We start from the raw sequence: 19496 nt of genomic DNA, 5'->3' as shown, positions 1-19496 counted from the left end.
TTCCCTAGCTCTGTAATTTTCTTCAAGGGAGCTATGCAAATGTTTTTTCTTTTCCTTCTAAACATGTATATTTAGAGATATTTTCTAAGGTGATTATTACATCTTAGCACAATAGAAAAATTGATCCAACTACACATATCCCAAAATCCAAATAATAAAATAAGAAAACTCACTTAACCTATGCTAAATTACGTACCTCAAGATTGTCCATAAAAGTAATGCAGACCAGGAAAAACGGGTAGTTTTCACAACAAATTTTACAAAAAATATTATAGCAGAAATTTTTAGAAGAAACTAACCATAACATAGTTAAATGGGTCTAGTTGTTGATTAGTTGGGAAAATTATAAATTCTTGTAGAACAATCATCACATTAGGTACAATAAAATGAATAATCAGCCATTCCCAGCTAGCAAGATCAAATACAATTTTGCAATGTAATAAAATTGTATGTGCAAGGAATTGAAGAATAACATTTGTGAAGAGTTGAGTATAAGGAGTTAAGGAACAAAGTTTTTCTTCTATGTAAATTCCCTAATCATGATATTAGCTCTAAACCATGCATAAGATGTTGAAGCGGTTCCCAATCTTGAAACACTCACATAAGAATTTGGTACTTGGGATCATCACAGGGAGATTGTGCCGATACTTGAAACACTCTTATAAGAATTTGATATTTGGACAATAAATTCTCAAATGCACTTGCAAGTGATTCAAATGTCATAGTACCTACCACAACACTTTCTTGGTTTTTATCTGCTAGCTCCCATAATATCATCTATGTTGTCTAGTTATTGTTGCTTTCAGGTAGTCTCTTTCTAAAGATGCTCCTTATCCTTCTCCTTCTAAAGCCACTCCTTCTTCTTTGCTCTCGTGATTTAAATTTTGATTATCAGACTTCTAAATATCTTCCTCTACCTTATATTAAAAAAAACTTCACATTATTTTGTAACTCTAGCTTGGGTGTTTGATCATCAATAACTTTCATTTCAACATTCAATTTTTCAAGATTGGTCAACACCCTCACTTATAAACCTCTCATGTCAAGCAGTTCATATACTATTTCATCACCATGTTCTTGCTTCTAAGCTTATAGTTCTTTAGGTGCATTTTATTGTAAAACATTAATTTTGTTGAATAATTGTAAACTCTTAGAACTTCATTTCTATTTTTATGTATGTATGTATATATAACAATGAATAATAATAATGTTTTCATGTATGTCAAAATAATAACTAACATTACCATTGGATCATATAATAATGAAGCAATCAACCCATCTAATCATAAATAAGACCAATTTAACTAGTGTTTCCAATGTCATTGTACCTAACACAACAGTTTCCTAAATTCTATCCAATGGCTCCCATAATATTCTCTATGTTGTCTAATTGTTGTTTCTACTGTGCAATCTCTTTCTAAAGTTGCTCCTTATCTTTGTAAAGTTGGTCCTTCTCCTTCTCTCTCATGCCTTTAATTTTGATTATCAAACTTTAAAATCATGCCTCTACTTTATCTAAAATTAACTTCATAGTGTGTTGTAACTCTGACATAGGTATTTGATCATTGATAGCTTTCATTTCAGCATTCAAGTTTTCCATACATTTAATAATTTGTTGCTTTTCATTTGAGGTAATTTTATATTCTTAGACGGAGACATATATCATAAGGATGAACATTCCAATTTTTATCATCCCTCTTTCAAAACTGATTCCCTTATCAAATTAATTAAACTACTTGTAGCTAACACCTTGAATTTTTGCAACTTTCTCGATCAGCCATTCACACAACCATCTTCCTTCTACCCCACCATAGAATGTAACCCTTGTTTTTATATCTTAGTCCCTATTGGGTTTTCAACCAAGCCTAGTGATTTTTAACTAAAAAATTGATGATATAGAAATTCAATTTATGGAGGAGGATATGTTAGCATCACAAATGAATCATCCAATATCTATAAACAACATCTAATCTTCTATAAGTCTCTCTCCTCTAAAGACCCAATACATGGAGACACTATCATCATTAGGAGACTCACTCTCCTTAGAAAAATTCAATCAAAAATATTCATACCAAACTAAGTATGTAGAAATATGTAGTTATAGATTATATTACCTCTTGGCAATTGACTAGTAAAGATCAAATACAATGATCTATTAGATTATATCTAGTCACCTACTTGGGTAAATATAAAGAGATATATGTTTAGAAGGGAAAGAAAAGAACATTTACATAGGTACCTCTTCTCCATTTGAAGAAAATTGTAGAGCACTACTACATTTGGGCCCGAATACACCACAAATTACACAACCGTCACAAATTGCTTTTGCAAATTCACCCCAAATATTATAGTGCAAAGGGCATAGATATCACAAGGGCACAACATAGAAATGAAATTATAGAGAAAGGGCATGAAGATCACAAGGACATGACAATGAAATACAAAGATCACAAGAGCACAACAATGAAGTAGAGAGATGACAAGGGCATGACAACAAATTGTAGATCTCAATTGATCTCCACTAAAGGAATGAAAATGATATGGAGAGATCATAAGAGGATGGAAACAAAATGCAATGATCACAAGGGCATGGGAATGAAATCTCCACCAAAATTCAGAGCTCTCCACCCTCTTTCATGCACAACTCTCCACAATCAAAACAGATGGGGAATAATTTATGTTGTATTTTTGTTTTGTTTTTTTTATATCTAAAATCAACTTCACATTATATTGTAACTCTATTTTATATGTTTGATCCTCGATAAATTTCATTTAGCATTTCAAAATTCAATTTTTCAAGTTTCCTCTTCATTATATAGTCATTTCCACCCTAAAAACCACTTTGTGACTTCATTAAAATTAGGACTTGAACAAAGACAATAATACAAAACCTGTTGCCACTATGAAAAAAATGATGCCTCCAACATCGTAACCATATGATAAATGAGAATAACACATGTCAAAGCCATAACCTAGTTAAATTGGTCTAGTTGCTTATTAGTGAATTCCACAATTTATAAAGGCTCCATACTCTAGCCCAATAATGGAAGCCAACGATGCAACCATGCATGTATTGAAGGTAATCTAGGCATCACTATATGATCCAAAATGTTATGAAGTACCGAAGCTAGTAGTAACTTCTCCCATGTTTCCAAAAAATGTAGCATAGGTTGAGTGTCCCTTGGCTACCTAGAATTTGTAGCATAGATTGAGGGTAGTAACTCCTTATACTCAAATCTTCACTAAAGTTATTCTTTCTACCATAATAAAATTACCTTTAAACCATACCAAGGATGTTGAAGTGGTTCCCAACCTTGAAACACTCTTATAAGAAATGGAAAGGAAAATATAGATGCAATACATGAAAAATTGCACAACTTGTAGTCTTTATATATACAGACAGATCTTTTTTAAGGTGCTTATTACATATTAGTACAATAGAAAAATTGATCTAGTTGCATACATATTTAAGAATCCAAATAATAAAATAGTAAAACTCACTCAACCTGTGCTAAGTGAGTTAGCTCAAGATTCTACAAAAAAATTATGCAGACCAAGAAAAATGGGCAGAGTTTGCAAGAAATTTTTGAAAAACATATCATAGTATATATATTTTCAATGAAACAAGCCATAACCTAGTTAAATTGGTCTAGTTGTTGATTAGCTAGGTTGATTAAAAATTCTTGTAGAACTATCATTAGATTAGGTACAATAAAATAAACAATCAGTTATTCCCAACTAGCAAGATCAAATACAATTTTCCAAGGTGATAAAATTGCATATGTACGTGAATATGTATGTATGTATATATACACACACACACACACATGTTTATATATATGTATATATGTATATAGATATATATATACATATGTATATGTATATATGTGTATATATCCATATATACATACATACACATATGTGTCTATCTATATATGTATGTATGTATATATAGAGAGATCTTATGGATTGTGGAGATCAATGGAGATCTAGGATTTTTTTGTCATGCCCTTGTGATTGCTGCATTTCATTGTTGTGCATGTGATCTCTACATCTCATTGTTATGCCTTTGTGATCTTTGTTTATTTATGTATGTATATATATATATATATATATATATATATATATATATATATATATATATATATATATATATATATATATATATATATATATATATATATATAATTAATCATGTATATATATGTGTGTGTATATGTATGTATGTATATAAATAGAGAGATCTTGGCACAAGAGAAGAACAATAAAACTCACTCAACAGATAACATGGCCATAGATGCAATGATAAAACCTATTGGTAAGTAGATTCCTCTTTTTATCTGTCATTTTTCATGGCTTTATTTCACTTAAATTATTCCTTCTTAGTGGGCATTTTGTAATATTGGATTCATTTAATGCATGAGGTGATGAGGAAATTCCTTGGTGTACTTGTGTGATGAATTGCTCATGGGAAATGAAGATCGACTTCCCCATGGGAAATAAAGTTTGATCTCATGAAATTCTAGGTAACTTACCATCCTTATACATGTATGGATGTTTAGGTAATCAATCTTACCTTTAATAAAAGGAATATGTTCTACAAAATGAGCTTTTAACCATAACTATATAAGGAGTGAGTTAGGATGTATATAGGTTAACCTTACATTAACTGTAAACTACAACACAAAGGTTGCACCAAGGTATTATAGTATTATAATTATAGAAAAATTTCTAATTCTCCTAAGTGGGTGTATGATGGCAATGAGTTGTTTTAGTTGAGTAAAACTCATCAATACTTATAGGAATACAACTACATCAAAGTAATTAGAAACCAAAACTACATATTCATTAGAGTGAGTAGTTCAAGGGATTTGAACCCATGGATACGAGTATGTACGTAGCTTGGCAGGTGGAGTATGCCTCTAGTGTATAGATACCTTGAAAATAGTTAGGTAGCACTTAACTATTTTAAGACATTATATGTTAACTCACAAGGCTCATCCCCTTGCAAAAGCCCCTGCCATTATGACATTACCTCTAAACCATGCAAAGGATGTTGAAGTAGTTCCCAACCTTGAAAGAATATTATAAGAAATGACAAAACGAATGCAGATGCAATATGTTGGGACTAAAAATTGCATAGTCAATTTTGAGTACCATTGAGAAAATGATGCCCTAATGTGCCTTTTATGCATATGTGGTTGGTTGTCAGTTTGAGGACTAGATGGTGTTTGAGTGGCTTAACACCTTTCATTTGACATATGCATGTGATTCACAATGTTATTTTTCCATCCTAAATCATTCAGTGAAGTCTCATTTTGAGCTAGTGTCAAAACTTGCAATTCTGCCCAAGTGTCAAATAGCGACCAGAGGCCCAATTTTTCTTTGAATATCTTTACCCAAGAATGTTTCATGACCTGCCACTTTGGACTTATTTAGTGTCCATAACAAAGAACCTATGTTTCATCTTTCAAGTTGTTTCGAGTCCATTTGACTAGGTTTTGAACCCCTCAAAGTTGGTCATTTATTGTTTTGTGCATTTGTCTAGTTGTTCACAATTCTGAGAAGCCCTATTCAACCAATGACATCTTTGACCCAATTGAACCAAATAAAGAAATTATTTTTGCATTGTATTCTATGGGTTAGACACTTCATATGTTCCAATTTTGAGATCATGATGAATCCATTTGATCAGTTTGCTAACATGATTAAAAAACCAATTTATATTATTTTGTTATGGCTAAGGTATCCTGATTGATCTGTACCCCTATTCGAAATATTATAACTTTGATCCTATGATTGGTGAGCATAAATGGATTTTACCATTGTGTTGTGTCCTAAAAATCCTTGAAGTATGCTAATTCTCAAGTCATGACAAATCTATTTGCATACTTTCTTATGTCTATCCATTTGCCAAAAATTACTGTTTGACACATTTCCTAGTTAAAATTTCCAAGTACCTATTTTTGGAAATTCACCAAATGCGTCATATGATTCGTCATGAGCCCAAACCATAGAATTATATTCTCCTCATGGAAAATAGCCTATACCCTAGTTTTTAGAACCCCAAGTGATCAATAACCCAGTTTATAATGCCGAACCCGAGCCCAGTTTATGTTTTTTAACACTATTTGCCTGTAGGATAATTGAAGAATGGATGTTCAGCAATTAAAATCTTTTGACTGGGAGTTCATCATGGGCTGAAAATTTTGAGTATGATAGAGTGTGTAGGATTGAACACTCGTGCCAATTTCCATGGTCTGGTTACTTGTTTGAGTCAGTTTTTAAGCCTAGCTGGCGGGCCTCCAGACACAAATTCATAGTTTGTAGGAAAGAAGTGAAATGAGTTTTAATTATCAGTGCTCAAAATTAATTCCAGTGAGTATCAAATTGATCAATGGATTACTTTGCGAAGCTCGAGTTTTTGAAAACAAAAAGTTTTTAGCCAGACCCACTTTAGAGGCTAGCTAATTCCAGTGAGCAAGTAAGATTTGGAAGGTGAAAGTAAAATGGAATCAAACACATTAAAATATTAAAAAGGGACTTCATTTATAATGCAACAGTAAAAGGAATTAATATATTTTAAAAAGCCATTAAATCAAATGATTTAAGATATGCAAAGAGTCATGAAATGCAGGCTAATTCAATTTGGCATTAATATCCGATCAAGAAGAGCTCCCAATTGAAGAGGAAGTAGCATAGAAATGTATTGTGAAAGAAGGAAGCTGGTGGATATTAAAAAGGAAGCCAAAAGATTTATGTTTCTCAAAATCAATCAAAGCTTTGGTAAATGAAGCCATGGGTTGAAGAACTTAGCATATCAAGTTAAAAGAGGCCAAGTCAAATGCATGGGAAGAGTAGTCTACTGCAACCTTTGTGAAGATGAAAATGAAAAGGGGCAGCCATGAATAGAAGAATAAATGCTGAAACAAAAGCACCAAACAATGAAAGAAGTGATAGTATTAAAGGAAGAATACCACAGCCAAAGTAAATATGATCAGAGATGGAGTGCCAGGGTTGTCTATGGCAAGAAAAACATTTTTATGCAAATATACAGACCCTTGTGCTATACTGAAGTTTTTATTATGATAAAATAGAGTTTCCATGAGGCATGAAAGAGGAGGGAGTCAGCTAAGATAAAGCCATAGACATGTTTAGAAAAGCACCAGAACAACAACTAAAAAGAGTAGCAGGGGCAAAGGCATTTAGAATGGACCCCCATGTTTTAAAAGGAGGCTAGAAAATGCACAGAAAGAGTCATTCACACAAAACAGGGAAGAGTTTGCATTTAGCCATTTATCCCACATCGCTTGTGTGAGGACATTTCTTGGTATTTAAATACAATTCCACACCGTAAGCTTAATGCCTCAAGACAAGAGGCTTTTGTGAAAGCCAACTTGTGTGAGTGGGTCCTAGCCGGACAGTTGGCAAGTTGTCTAAGTCAAATTTTGAATGAAAAAGTGAGTATGTTGATGTGGATCTGGGCGACGAGATGGTGCCATGTGGATGATTGAGCGGGTGTCTCTATCTCACCAACTGGAAGTGCTCACTCGTTCACCATAGTGAGATAGTGACGCTGAGGTGGTGTGATGAGGTGGCAATGATGTGCCTATGAGCAGGCACAGAGATGGTGATGATGTGGTGCCACATAGGTGAATATGTGGAAGAGGTCAACCTATCAAGGACTGCCACATGGTAGCCGAGGTGAAAGAAAGTTTTATTTTTAATGAAATATTAAATTTTAATATTTTGTTTATATCAAATCCATGTTCAAATCTTTTAAATTTTAAAAGAAATGTAATCTAAAGTTTTCACTTTAGATAATTTTAAATTTTTGAAACTTTAAAATTTAAAAGATATGCAAGCCAAAGCCATGCAAGGGGTTATGATTTTCTAAATGATATTTAGGAGGTTTCTAAGAGGTGAATATAGGAATATTATATATCGTCAAAACTGGGAAAAACTAAATTTTCTGAATATGAAGTTGGTTTTTGCACAGAATGCCACCAGTACATGCCACATGAGGTTTTATCTCTCATATTGATTTACGTGTTTTATCAGGTGTTTTGAGACACTAGTTGCAAAATTCAGTGGAAAAACACTTAAAACACATTCAATGACTCTTGCATCAAGTTACTTTGAGTCTTTGTTGTGTTTTAAGCTCCAAATTGATAATTTGGCACATATCTGGGTTCAATTATTAGATCTTTGTCTTTCATTGAGATATTTCTTGCTTTTGGAAATCAAATGATGAGGATTTGATTCTGGTAGTTGAGGAGAGAAGGTAGAGAGATTCTTTTAAGCTTCTGGAGGGAGAATTCTAAAGGGACACTTGTCAGTTGCAAATTCAATCCGAAAATTGCCCTCTTCATATATATTCTTTCTTTTCCTTTGAAAAAGGTTGTTAGTTGGTTTTCAATTTTCAGTTCTAGGAGCTCTACTCAGGCTATGAAAACTACACACCCAACATTTCTCTTGTATTGAGTAGCATTTATGTTTTATGCAGATAGTTCATATTTGTTAGGTGATTTCTGAGTCATTTATGTACATCTTTCATGTATTTGGTTTCAAGAAAAACAAATAAAGAACAACAAAGGGATTTAAATTTAGTTTGAATCATGTCTCCTGTTTGTGGATCTATAATTTCTTCTAGTTTGTGAATAAAGAGCATAAACTAGGTTGCATTTTGTTTAGAAGTGCATGTGGTTGAAATGTCTTGCTTGTGGATCAAAGAGCTATGTAATTTCTTGATGTTTATCACATGGTTTTCAAATTTCATAAAAGGATAGTCTAAGTATGGGATTCATATTGATGCAGATATCTATTCAAAAGGTGAAAGATAGATCAGGGATCTTGATGTAGAGATATGTCTAAGATTTCCAGAAGATGTATGGTTATAATTCATTAAATTCCCCAATAGATAAGGCATTGATCAGAGATAGGATCATTAGGTTTTTTTTATTATATTTGGGTCTTGTTGATATCAATATTATTAATCAAACGCTTTTCCCCTTTTATGTTGAAGAGCTATAATAGAATGCCCTTACTCAGCTTATGAGATTCATAGCTTTGCATTTAGCTATTGTAGATCTATGTCATTTCATGAGTCATTAGGAGAAATAAGGGTAAAATCTGCTTAATAGATTCAGGGATATGTTTTTGCACTGGTACGGTATCATTTGAATCTAAGGTCTACCCACCTAGGTTTAGCAGAGCCTGAAGTAGAAGAAGGGTCAAGCCTTATAGTTGGCCGAGGTTCTTGGTAGATTGTGTCCATTATTGGAGATAGCTTCCCATAGTTGCATTCTTTCCTTGCATACTTGGTTGTTCAAATTCTTTTAAATCGAGAGCCAACACAATACATATATTACTATTATTTATGCATATATGTGTGTGTATGTATGTATGCATGCATCATTCTCTATTAACATTTTATCTATTTTTAAGTCTCTATGAAACACTCCTTTCTCGTGACAGAATTGCAATGTGCAAATCAACTTTTGGAAATATAATCTTGCTTGGTTTTCTTTAAGCCTTCCACCTTCATGTTGAAGGAGGTAATATTCAATTTTGAAAAATGAAACCTCTATTTTATACAATTTTCTACTTATATAGGAAATCCAATGACTGAAATAAATCTTAAACTAATTATTCTAATTTTTTCGATGTAGAAATTAATTTACATTCTGACATTAATGTATGATTTTAATAGATAACATAAACACTCAAATGGGGAAAAAGGATAGAGAACTAAATGATAGCTTTAGAATGAAGATCGGTCAATGTACTGTAATCTATGTAGTCCATTTCCACATAAACATATTTGTCATTGGAGATTGTGTCATGCATATGTACTATGTTTGGATGCTTCAGATATTGTATGACTCTAATTTCTTTATCTATACGCTTGGGTATTCCTCTTTTATTTTTCTCCAATCACTTTGTTGCATAGATTTTATCATTTTTGAAATGACTTTCCCTATATACATTTGCATACACACCTTTCCCTATGAAGTTTTCCAATTTATAATCTCCAATCACAGTTGGCATTTCCATGGCCACAATATATTTAATGTTGATAACAGTGTTTATCTACTCGAGTAATCATAGTATTAAATATTTGTCTTCCTTGACCAAAGAGGTGCAACAGTGCAACCAATGCCAATTGGTTATGTCATTTTGATATTATTTTTAAAAAAGTAGAGGATGTTTTTTACTATTAACTTAATATTAAAATAATGTTTCAGAGATTCAATTATACTTTTATATTTTACTTCATAGTGATATGCTAAGTTTAGATTAACTTTACATGCACAATTTTAATATATTTTACATAATGCTTTACTGTCTAAATGCAATATAACTTTTACTATCACTTTGGTTACATAAAAAATTAGCCTTTATATGTTTCTTTTTAAATAAAATGGGTGAGGAAAAAAATAAAAGCACAATAAGAAATTACAGATGCAATACATGACAAATTGTACAACTTGTAGTCCTCCCGATATTTGGATATATTGCCACAAATTGTACATGGTTTCCTGGATGTATTGCCACAGACTCTCTCTCATGCCTTAAATTCTAGTTAAACTTATGAATACCTGCCTCTACCATATCTAAAATTAACTTCACATTGTGTTGTAACTCCGACATAGGTGTTTGTTCCTCGATAGCTTTCATTTCAGCATTTCAGTATTCAAGTTCTCAAGTTTTCTCTTCATTATATGTTTTTTTTATCAATGATTTCCTCCAATTTCATTACGGTGCATCTCAACTAGTTATGCTAATTATGCAATCACCCATCTCCAGATTGTGCAAGCACTTCTTGTTTTACAAAATCTAGATAGATGCTAATAGTTCCAAATCAATAAACTTGAAGACCATCATGTGTGCATCCAATTTAGGGAAAAAATGGATGTCATGTTCTTGTGCATATGTTTTAATCACTTCATTCAAACTTGATTGTGGTGTACCTATGGAATTATTTAGGTTAATTCCACTACCCATGGAAGTTGAGGCTTTCCATTGAGCATATGTTGTCCCTGCTCATTGCTACTAAAATGCCTAAAATTGGTAGTACTCCTTCACCCTTAGATAGCTTACATTCTCTTTAGCCCTAGGTTGTTCCATAGTCATACCCTCTACAACTTGATTCATCATTTCAAGGGATACATTTAACTAACTTCTTATCCTCTCATTAGCAAGAAGCTCAAAGAAAAATTGTTATTTCCACCCTACAAACCATTGTGTTGCTTTGTTAAAATCATGATTTGGACAAAGCCAGTGATACAAAACTTGCAGTGACATGGGAAAATTTGTTGCCTCAAACATTGAGACCATATAATAAATGGGAATAATAGATGCCCACACCATAAGCCAATTAAATTGGTCTAGTTTTTTATTAGCTTAGTTGATTATAATTTCTTGTAGAACTGTCATTAGATTAAGTACAATAAAATGAACAATTACTTGTTCCCAGCTAGCAGGATCAAATACAATTTTCCAAGGTGATAAAACTGCATATGTAGAAGCATCACTTCAATGCCATGCATGAAGCACATTCCCCAACTTATAATAAATTGTTGGATATAAAGGCTCCATACACTTGCCCAAAAATGGAAGCCAAGGATGTAACCATGCATGTATTGGCACACTCTCCCTGTGAGGATCCCAACTATCTATTATTGTAGTTAACTTGGGCATCATTATATGATCCAAAATGTTATGAAGTACTAACTTAGTTGGTAGTAACTTCTTCAATGTATCCACAATTGTAGCATACGTTTAGGGTCCCTTGGCTACTAGAAATTTATAGAATCTATTCTCACTACTAGAAGAATAAATTTAGTGAAGAGTTGAGTGTAAGGAGTTGAAGAAGAAAGTTCTGCTTCTATGTAAATGTCATAATTCCAAGGCTCATTCCATTGCAAAAGCTTCTACCACAATGACATTACCTCTAAACCATGCAAAGGATGTATGTGTAAGTATGTATGTATGTTGTATGTATGTATGTATGTATGTATGTTTATATGTATATGTATATGTGTATGTATATGTATGTATGTGTGTATATAGAGAGATCCTATGGATTGTGAAGATCAGTGGAGATCTAGGATTTCATTGTCGTACCCCTATGATTCCTACATTTTGTTTCCATTCCCTTGTGATCTCTACATCATGTTGTCATGCTCTTGTGATCTTTGTATATGTATGTATGCATATACATATGTGTTTGTGTGTATATGTATACCTATGTATACATATGTAAATGCATATGTATACACACACACACACACACACACACATGTGTGTGTGTGTGTGTGTGTGTTTCTATGTATGTATGCATGTATGTATATAAACAAAGAGATCTTGGCACAATAGAAAAACAATAAAGCTCACTAAACATGTAGCATGGCCATGCCTATTGGTAAGTATATTCCTCTTTCTCTCTCATTTTTCATATGTTTATTTCACTTGAACTATTATTTCTTAGGAGGAATTTTATAATATTGGATTCATTTTATGTAGTAGGCAATGAGGACATTCCTAGATGTACCCATTTGATGAATTTCTTGAGAGCAATGAAGATGGACTTTCCCTGAGAGTAGCAGGAGGCAATGAGGACATTCTAGGTACCTTAAAGATTGATCCTTTCTTAAATATTTTAGATGTTAATGGGGAATTTAGATGTTGTATGGGGGGGTGGGGGGGTGGGGTGGGGTGGGGGAATGGGGTGGGGCCAAATGACATTCCGCCTTCATGTGGTTGGCCCTGATTAGTATAGAATGTTAAACTATTCTCGAAACCAAGTGAAGCTCAACATTAACCTATGATTGCATGACAACTAATTGTGCGAATCTCTTGGTTTTAGGCAATCTAGAAGGATGCAATAGTTCAATTTATAATCTCAATTTATATCTATACAACATTAGGTGGAGCTAAAAAACTCAACAAGTTTTCATTTTTTTTAGAGGTTTACATTGACCTATCAAATAAATGTCAACATGTTGGGTTATTTAAGCTTTTCTTATTTTCCATGCATACAGAAAGTAGTTGCATGTGCATTCTCAATTCAAAGTGACATAATCTTATTTCAAATGCAATAGAGAAATGACATAAACTAGAAATTGGGAAAATGATGTCACTTTTGTAGCTCTAGAACCAAAGATTGATCATTTCTTAAATATTCTAGATGGTAATGAGGAATTTAGATGTTTGGCAGGGGGGGGGGGGGGGGGGGGGCATGGGGGTGAGCGGTTGTGGTCATTTCAAATGAGCATCCACCTTCACATGGTTGGCCCTAATTAGTAGAGAATATTAAACTATTCTTGAAATTAAGTGAAGCTCAATATTAACCTATGATTGCATGACAACTAACTATGTCAATCTACTATGATCTATGAGAGCATCATAGCTGACTTGGGTGATTTAGGGTTAGGTATGTATCAATGGTGGTGATTCACCCATATTGGTGCTTAAACCTTCCCTTTCTCTGATTGGGTGCAGATCATGCATAAAGACTCACAATTAAGATTCATCCTTTTCAACAAAGATCATTAAACAATACTTAATTCAGCTCAAAAATGGTTTACATAGTAGTCTATGCCAATACAAACAACTATGTCAAGATTGTATTGCTTAGCATATGAACTCCCTAGTACTCGACACTAATTGTAACTTCAATTTTGTCACTCAAAATTTGTGGGACTTGGCATGAACTGCTTGCTCCACACCTGAATCAATCAACACGTACTATATTCTCAACATTTGAGTGACTCAACAATCACTGTTTACACTTAAGTGTATAAACACACATCAGTCAAAACCAATCTAAGATCAACAATCTCTCCTTTTGTAATGAGTGTCAAAAACACTTGGTCATACATTAATGATCTTATCCTTATGAGCATAATATAGATAATTGGTATCTGTTTGGATTCTATACAAAAATGTCAAAAGCAACGCAAGACTTATCAGTCATACTTCAAAATTTCATAACTCATAACTCCTTCTGAGTTGATTGTTTTGTGTTGCACTCTATTATCTGATACAAAATATTTCTCCTTCTAAGTAGATTGTCTATCTACTTAGCTTTATCTCTATTTCCCCCATACTCTACTCTCCCTATTTCCTTACTCCCCCTTTTTGACACTTATGTCAATGGGTTATACACTAATAGTGTGTTTGTCCAAAAATGGTTTGTGGATCTCAAGGATAACTTTAGATCTACATTCAAATTATCACAAGTTACCTCGAATGACTTAATCTAGATAGCCATCTTGGTAGTAAGGTGTACTAAGCCTTCATGTGCAGAAAGATGATAGTCTTTCTTCATGATATTTTTAGTGTAGGCTAGTTCCTTGTGCAATACCTCCATGTGTGGAGTCAACATAGACTGGATGGATATCAGTTTAGCCCTAATGTTGGCTTCATCTACATGTAATGTTGCTAAGTGATTTTGGTAAAGTAGGAGGGTGTAAAGATGTTTCTCACTTTGGGCTAGAGACTTTAGTAGGGTTATGCCAGATGTGTGCATAGTGCTCTCCAAGTTTAGGATATGAATCCTAACTTCCCTTGTAAAAAGTGTAGTATTTTAGTTTGGTATACAAAGAGAAAATATTCTCTGGCATCCTCTTCACACTTTCTATTTTGGTTTCTAATTCAACCTGTGTCAATGCAATAGCACTTGATATATTTTCATCAACTTTATGTTGGAACTTTCTCTCAGACCATTCAAGTAATTTGACATTAGAATCTAGGTTTGTGTCATTTAGCTTCTCCTGTAAGATAGTTAATTGTTCAATTATTGGCTTGTTTTCATCTAGAGTTGGTAGACTAAATGCCTCAGTAAAAAATTCTTTGATATCAATCAAATCTTGCATCTAGTTGTGCTCTTGTCTGAGAAATTTTTGATGTTTCTTCTTTGCTAGAGCTTCCTAGAGTATACCCATCTACTCAATAGTAATAGTTGCATAATCAAATTTGGGAAACTCAATTGCTTCATCTAGGTTTACATCAAAAAATGATGTAAATTTATCTCCCTTATATGTACTTTGAATTAGCCTTGAGGATTTTCATGGGGTAGCTTCTATGCATAGCCTTTAAAAATCTTGACTAGGAGAAATGGCAGTTTTTGTAATGTTACCAATGTTTATTGCAATTTTCTCCTCTGACTTTTTTGTCAAACTTGACTCTTTAGGATTGTCATTCTCTTTATTTTTAGTATTAGGAGAGGCTAAGAGAAAGAAAAGGACCATTGTACAAATGGAAAGAATTATGATGAAAGCAAAAAGACTCCCAACTAAATATTGGGGAGAAGCTATAGATGCAGTAGTATATTTGATCAATAGGTGTCCTACAAAATTATTTTATGAGAAGATCAATCTTGAGGGATGGTCAAAGAATAGATGGATAGTTGAGAACTTGAGAGTGTTTGGATGTCTAGCATATGCAAATGTGCATAAAGAACAAAGGAAAAAGCTAGATGGCAAAGGTGTGAAGTGCATCTTCACAAGGTATAGCTCAGAATCAAAGGCTTATAGATTGTATGATCCAATTGACAAGAAGATCATCATTTCAAGAGATGTGGAGTTTCTTGAAAATTAGTGATAAGATGGCTCTATAGATGAATTCTCAAGTACTTCAAGTAAAGTGTCCACTACCAAAGACAAAGAAGATGACATTGGTGATCAACAAGAAGGTCGAGTAGAAAATAAGGATTGTAGACAAAGGCAAAAAGGTAAGTAGCCCTTAACATGCCGAGCAACAACTCCAAGCACATCAAGAAAACCCCAAGCCAATATGAAAAATAGTAGCAGCAAAAATACTAAGATTTTAGATCCCACTCTTGCCTCCCTATTTCCAAGAAAGACTAAAAGTCTAAGGGAGATATACCAAGAAGAAAGGTATGATGAAGATTATGATGAGAGTGTAAATTTTGAATTTTTTTCTCATAGTGATCCAATTTATTTTGAGGAAACTATGAATGAAGAGAAATGGTGTAATGCCATGGATGAGGAAATAGATTCTATTGAGAGAAATGAGACATGAGAGTTAACTATGTTTTCTCCCAAGAATCAAGTAATTAGAGTAAAATAAGTTTACATGACCAAGTGCAATCCTGAAGGAAAAATAGATAGGCATAAGGCATGATTAGTGGTCAAGGGTTACAAATAACAATATGGAAGAGACTATGATGAGACATATGCCATGGTTGCAAGAATAGAAACAATGTGTTATGTCACAACAATTGCAGCTCAACACAAATGGAAGGTATATCAAATGGATGTGGAGTTCACCTTTGTAAGTGGTGTATGAAAGGAAGAAGTTTATGTGGAACAAGCACCTGGTTATGAAGTTGTAGGTGAAGAACAAAAAGTGTATAGATTGAAGAGAGCTCTATATGAGTTCAAGCCAACTCCATGGGCATGGTACAATAGGATTGACTCATATTTGATGAGTAATAGCTTTAGTAAAAGTGATGGTGAGCCCACACTTTATATCAAGGCATCAAATAGTAATGTGTTGATTGTTGCCTTGTATGTAGATGACTTAATCTTCATTGAAAATGACAATTTCCTAATTGGTGAGTTCAAAGAGGCTATAAAAAATGAATTTGAAATGATGGACCTAGGTCTCTTGAAGTAATTTCTAGGCATAGAAGTAAAGCAAATGTATGATGGTATTTTCAGCTCTCAAGAAAAATATCCATGGAAAATCTTGGAGAGATTCAAAATGTAGAATAGTAAGGCAACCCCAACACTAGCAATAGTAGGTCTAAAGTTGAGCAAGGAAGATTGCAACAAAAGTGCGAATCCAACACTATACATGAGTATGGTTGAATGTTTGATGTATTTTACTATGACTCGACCAGACATAATGCATGTGGCAAGTTTGATTTCTAGATTTATGGAAACACCAAAGAATTCCCATTAGCAAGTGAGAAAGTGTATCCTAAGGTATGTGAATGGTACCAAGGGATTTGGGATTTTGTACACTGTAGAAAATGATTTCAAGTTGGTTAGTTACATGAATAGTAAATGGGCTAGAAGTTTAGATGATAAGAAGGGCACTTCTAGATACATGTTCCATATCAGATTAGGTGGAATTTCATGGGCATCCAAGAAGCAAACTATTGTTGCTCAACCTATACTAAAGGTTGAATACATAGAAGCAAATGCAACAGAATGTCAAGCTATTTGGTTAAGGAGGATCTTGATAGATTTGAATGAAATGCAAGATGATGTAATCACAATTTACCATGACAATATCTCCTCGATTGCACTATCTAAGAATCTTTTCTTCCATGGGAGAAGCAAGTATTTGGCTCCTTTGTTTGATGGATTTGATTGTGTTTGGAAAGTAATGATGGAAGCCTTTATGGGTGTTGGATAGTGGTTGCTCTCATCATTTTATTTGTAACATAAATAAATTTCAAACATTATAAGATGTTGATGGAGGATTTGTTAGATTCTATAATAACTCAAGTGCCAACATAAAATGAGAAAGGATCTATTTATTTGAATAAAGATACTCATGTGCATGATGTATATTATGTGGAAGGTTTGAAACAAAATATTTTCAATTGCATTCAAATCTATGACAATAGTTATTCTATTTCTTTTAAAGAAAAAGGTTGTGCAACTAAGATTAAAAAAAGATTAAGTCATTGCAAGTGTTTTAAGAACTAGTGGCAATGTGTACAATTTATCAGGTTTAAGTGGAAAATTATTTATAGCATAAGAGATTAGGCCATATAAAAAAAAAATATTATTTGTTCCTACGATATACATCGTGTGATGAAATGGGTCAAATATGGTCATAGAGTATCTTATGATACTTTTTCATCTATTAGATGAGAATATATGTTTCTGGGGATTCTAAGACCCCTAGAAACATATCTCATATATTTGAATACGTTAAAAGGGTTAACAAGATAGCCAATCACTATTTTTAACCTGTTCAATGACAACATTTATTTCAAGGATTGTTATAACACCTAGTAACATATCTTATATGTTCTAATTGGTCAAAAGGGGTCACATGATTCTGTATGACCCTGTTTGACCCATTAAATGAAAAAATATGTTTCTAGGGGTCCTAGGTAACCTAAGAACATGTCTCATATGTTTTAATGGATCGAAAGGGGTCATATGATAACCTATGACCCCTTTGATCTATTAGATGAAAACATATGTTTCTAGGGGTCCTAGATATCCTAGGAATATATCGCATATGTTCCAATGCATTGAAAGACATCATAGGGTACCATATGACCCCTTTCAACCTATTAAATGACAACATTTGTTATTAGGGGTCTTAGGACCCTTACCAACGTACATCATATCATAAAATGGGTCATATGGGGTCATAAGGTACCCTCTAACTCCATCTTATTCATTAGATGACAACATATGTTCCTAGGCATCTTAAGATCCCTTAAGACATACATCATATCATCAAATGGGTCAAATAGTGTAAAAAGGTACCTTATGACCACTTTCAACCCATTAGATAACAACATGTTTTTCCTAAGGGTTTCAAGATCCTTAAAGAGATATATGTTTGAATGAGTTAAAAGGTGTCACTAGGTACCTTATTAATCCTTCTAACATTTTTGATGACAACATATGTTCCTAGGTGTAATAGGACCCCTACCAACATATCTCAAATGTTTGAATGGGTTTGACCCATTAGATGGAAACATATTAATTTGAATGTATTGAAATGGGTCATAGGGTACCCTTTGGCCCCTTTCAACCAATCAAATGACAATATTTATATCGAGGGATTCTAGGACCCATAAGAATATACATTATGCCATAAAATGGGTGAAATGGAATTATAGGGTACCCTATGGCACCTTCCAACCGATCAAATGATAACATATATTCCTAAAGTTCCTAAGAGCCCAAAGAACACATCTCACATGTTAAAACACTTTGAAAGAGGTCATAGGGTATCATATGATACCTTTAGAACTAATAAATGACAACATATGTTCCTAGGTTTCCCAAATATACATCATGTCATCAAAAGGGACAAATGGAGTCATAGGGTATCTTATGACCACTTTTTACCCATTAGATGAAAACATATATTTCTAGGTGTCATAGCACCCATGAAACATATCCCATATGCTTCAATAGGTCGATAGGGGTCAAAGTGTACCCTATGATCACTTTTGAACCATTAGATGACAAATTTTTTTTTTCTAGTGATCCTATAATCCTTAGGAACATATCTTACATCATTAAATGGGTCAAAAGGTCTCCTAGGGTATTATATTACCCAGAATGAACCATTAGATGACAAATTTTTTTTAGGTGTTCCCATACCCCTAGGAACATATCTTATATGTTTGAATGGTTAGAAATGGGTTGTAGGGTACCCTACGACACCATTTGACCAATTAGACGACAAAAAATGATTCTATGGGTCCTATATCACCTAGGAACATATCTCATATGTTTAAATGGTTCAAAAGGGGTGATAGG

This window comes from Cupressus sempervirens, chromosome 4 (assembly GCF_028749045.1).
Source record: "Cupressus sempervirens isolate cs-2001-9-10 chromosome 4, ASM2874904v1, whole genome shotgun sequence".
NCBI lineage: Eukaryota > Viridiplantae > Streptophyta > Pinopsida > Cupressales > Cupressaceae > Cupressus > Cupressus sempervirens.
The sequence above is the reverse complement of the archived record's forward strand: the minus strand, read 5'-3'. Positions refer to the sequence as shown.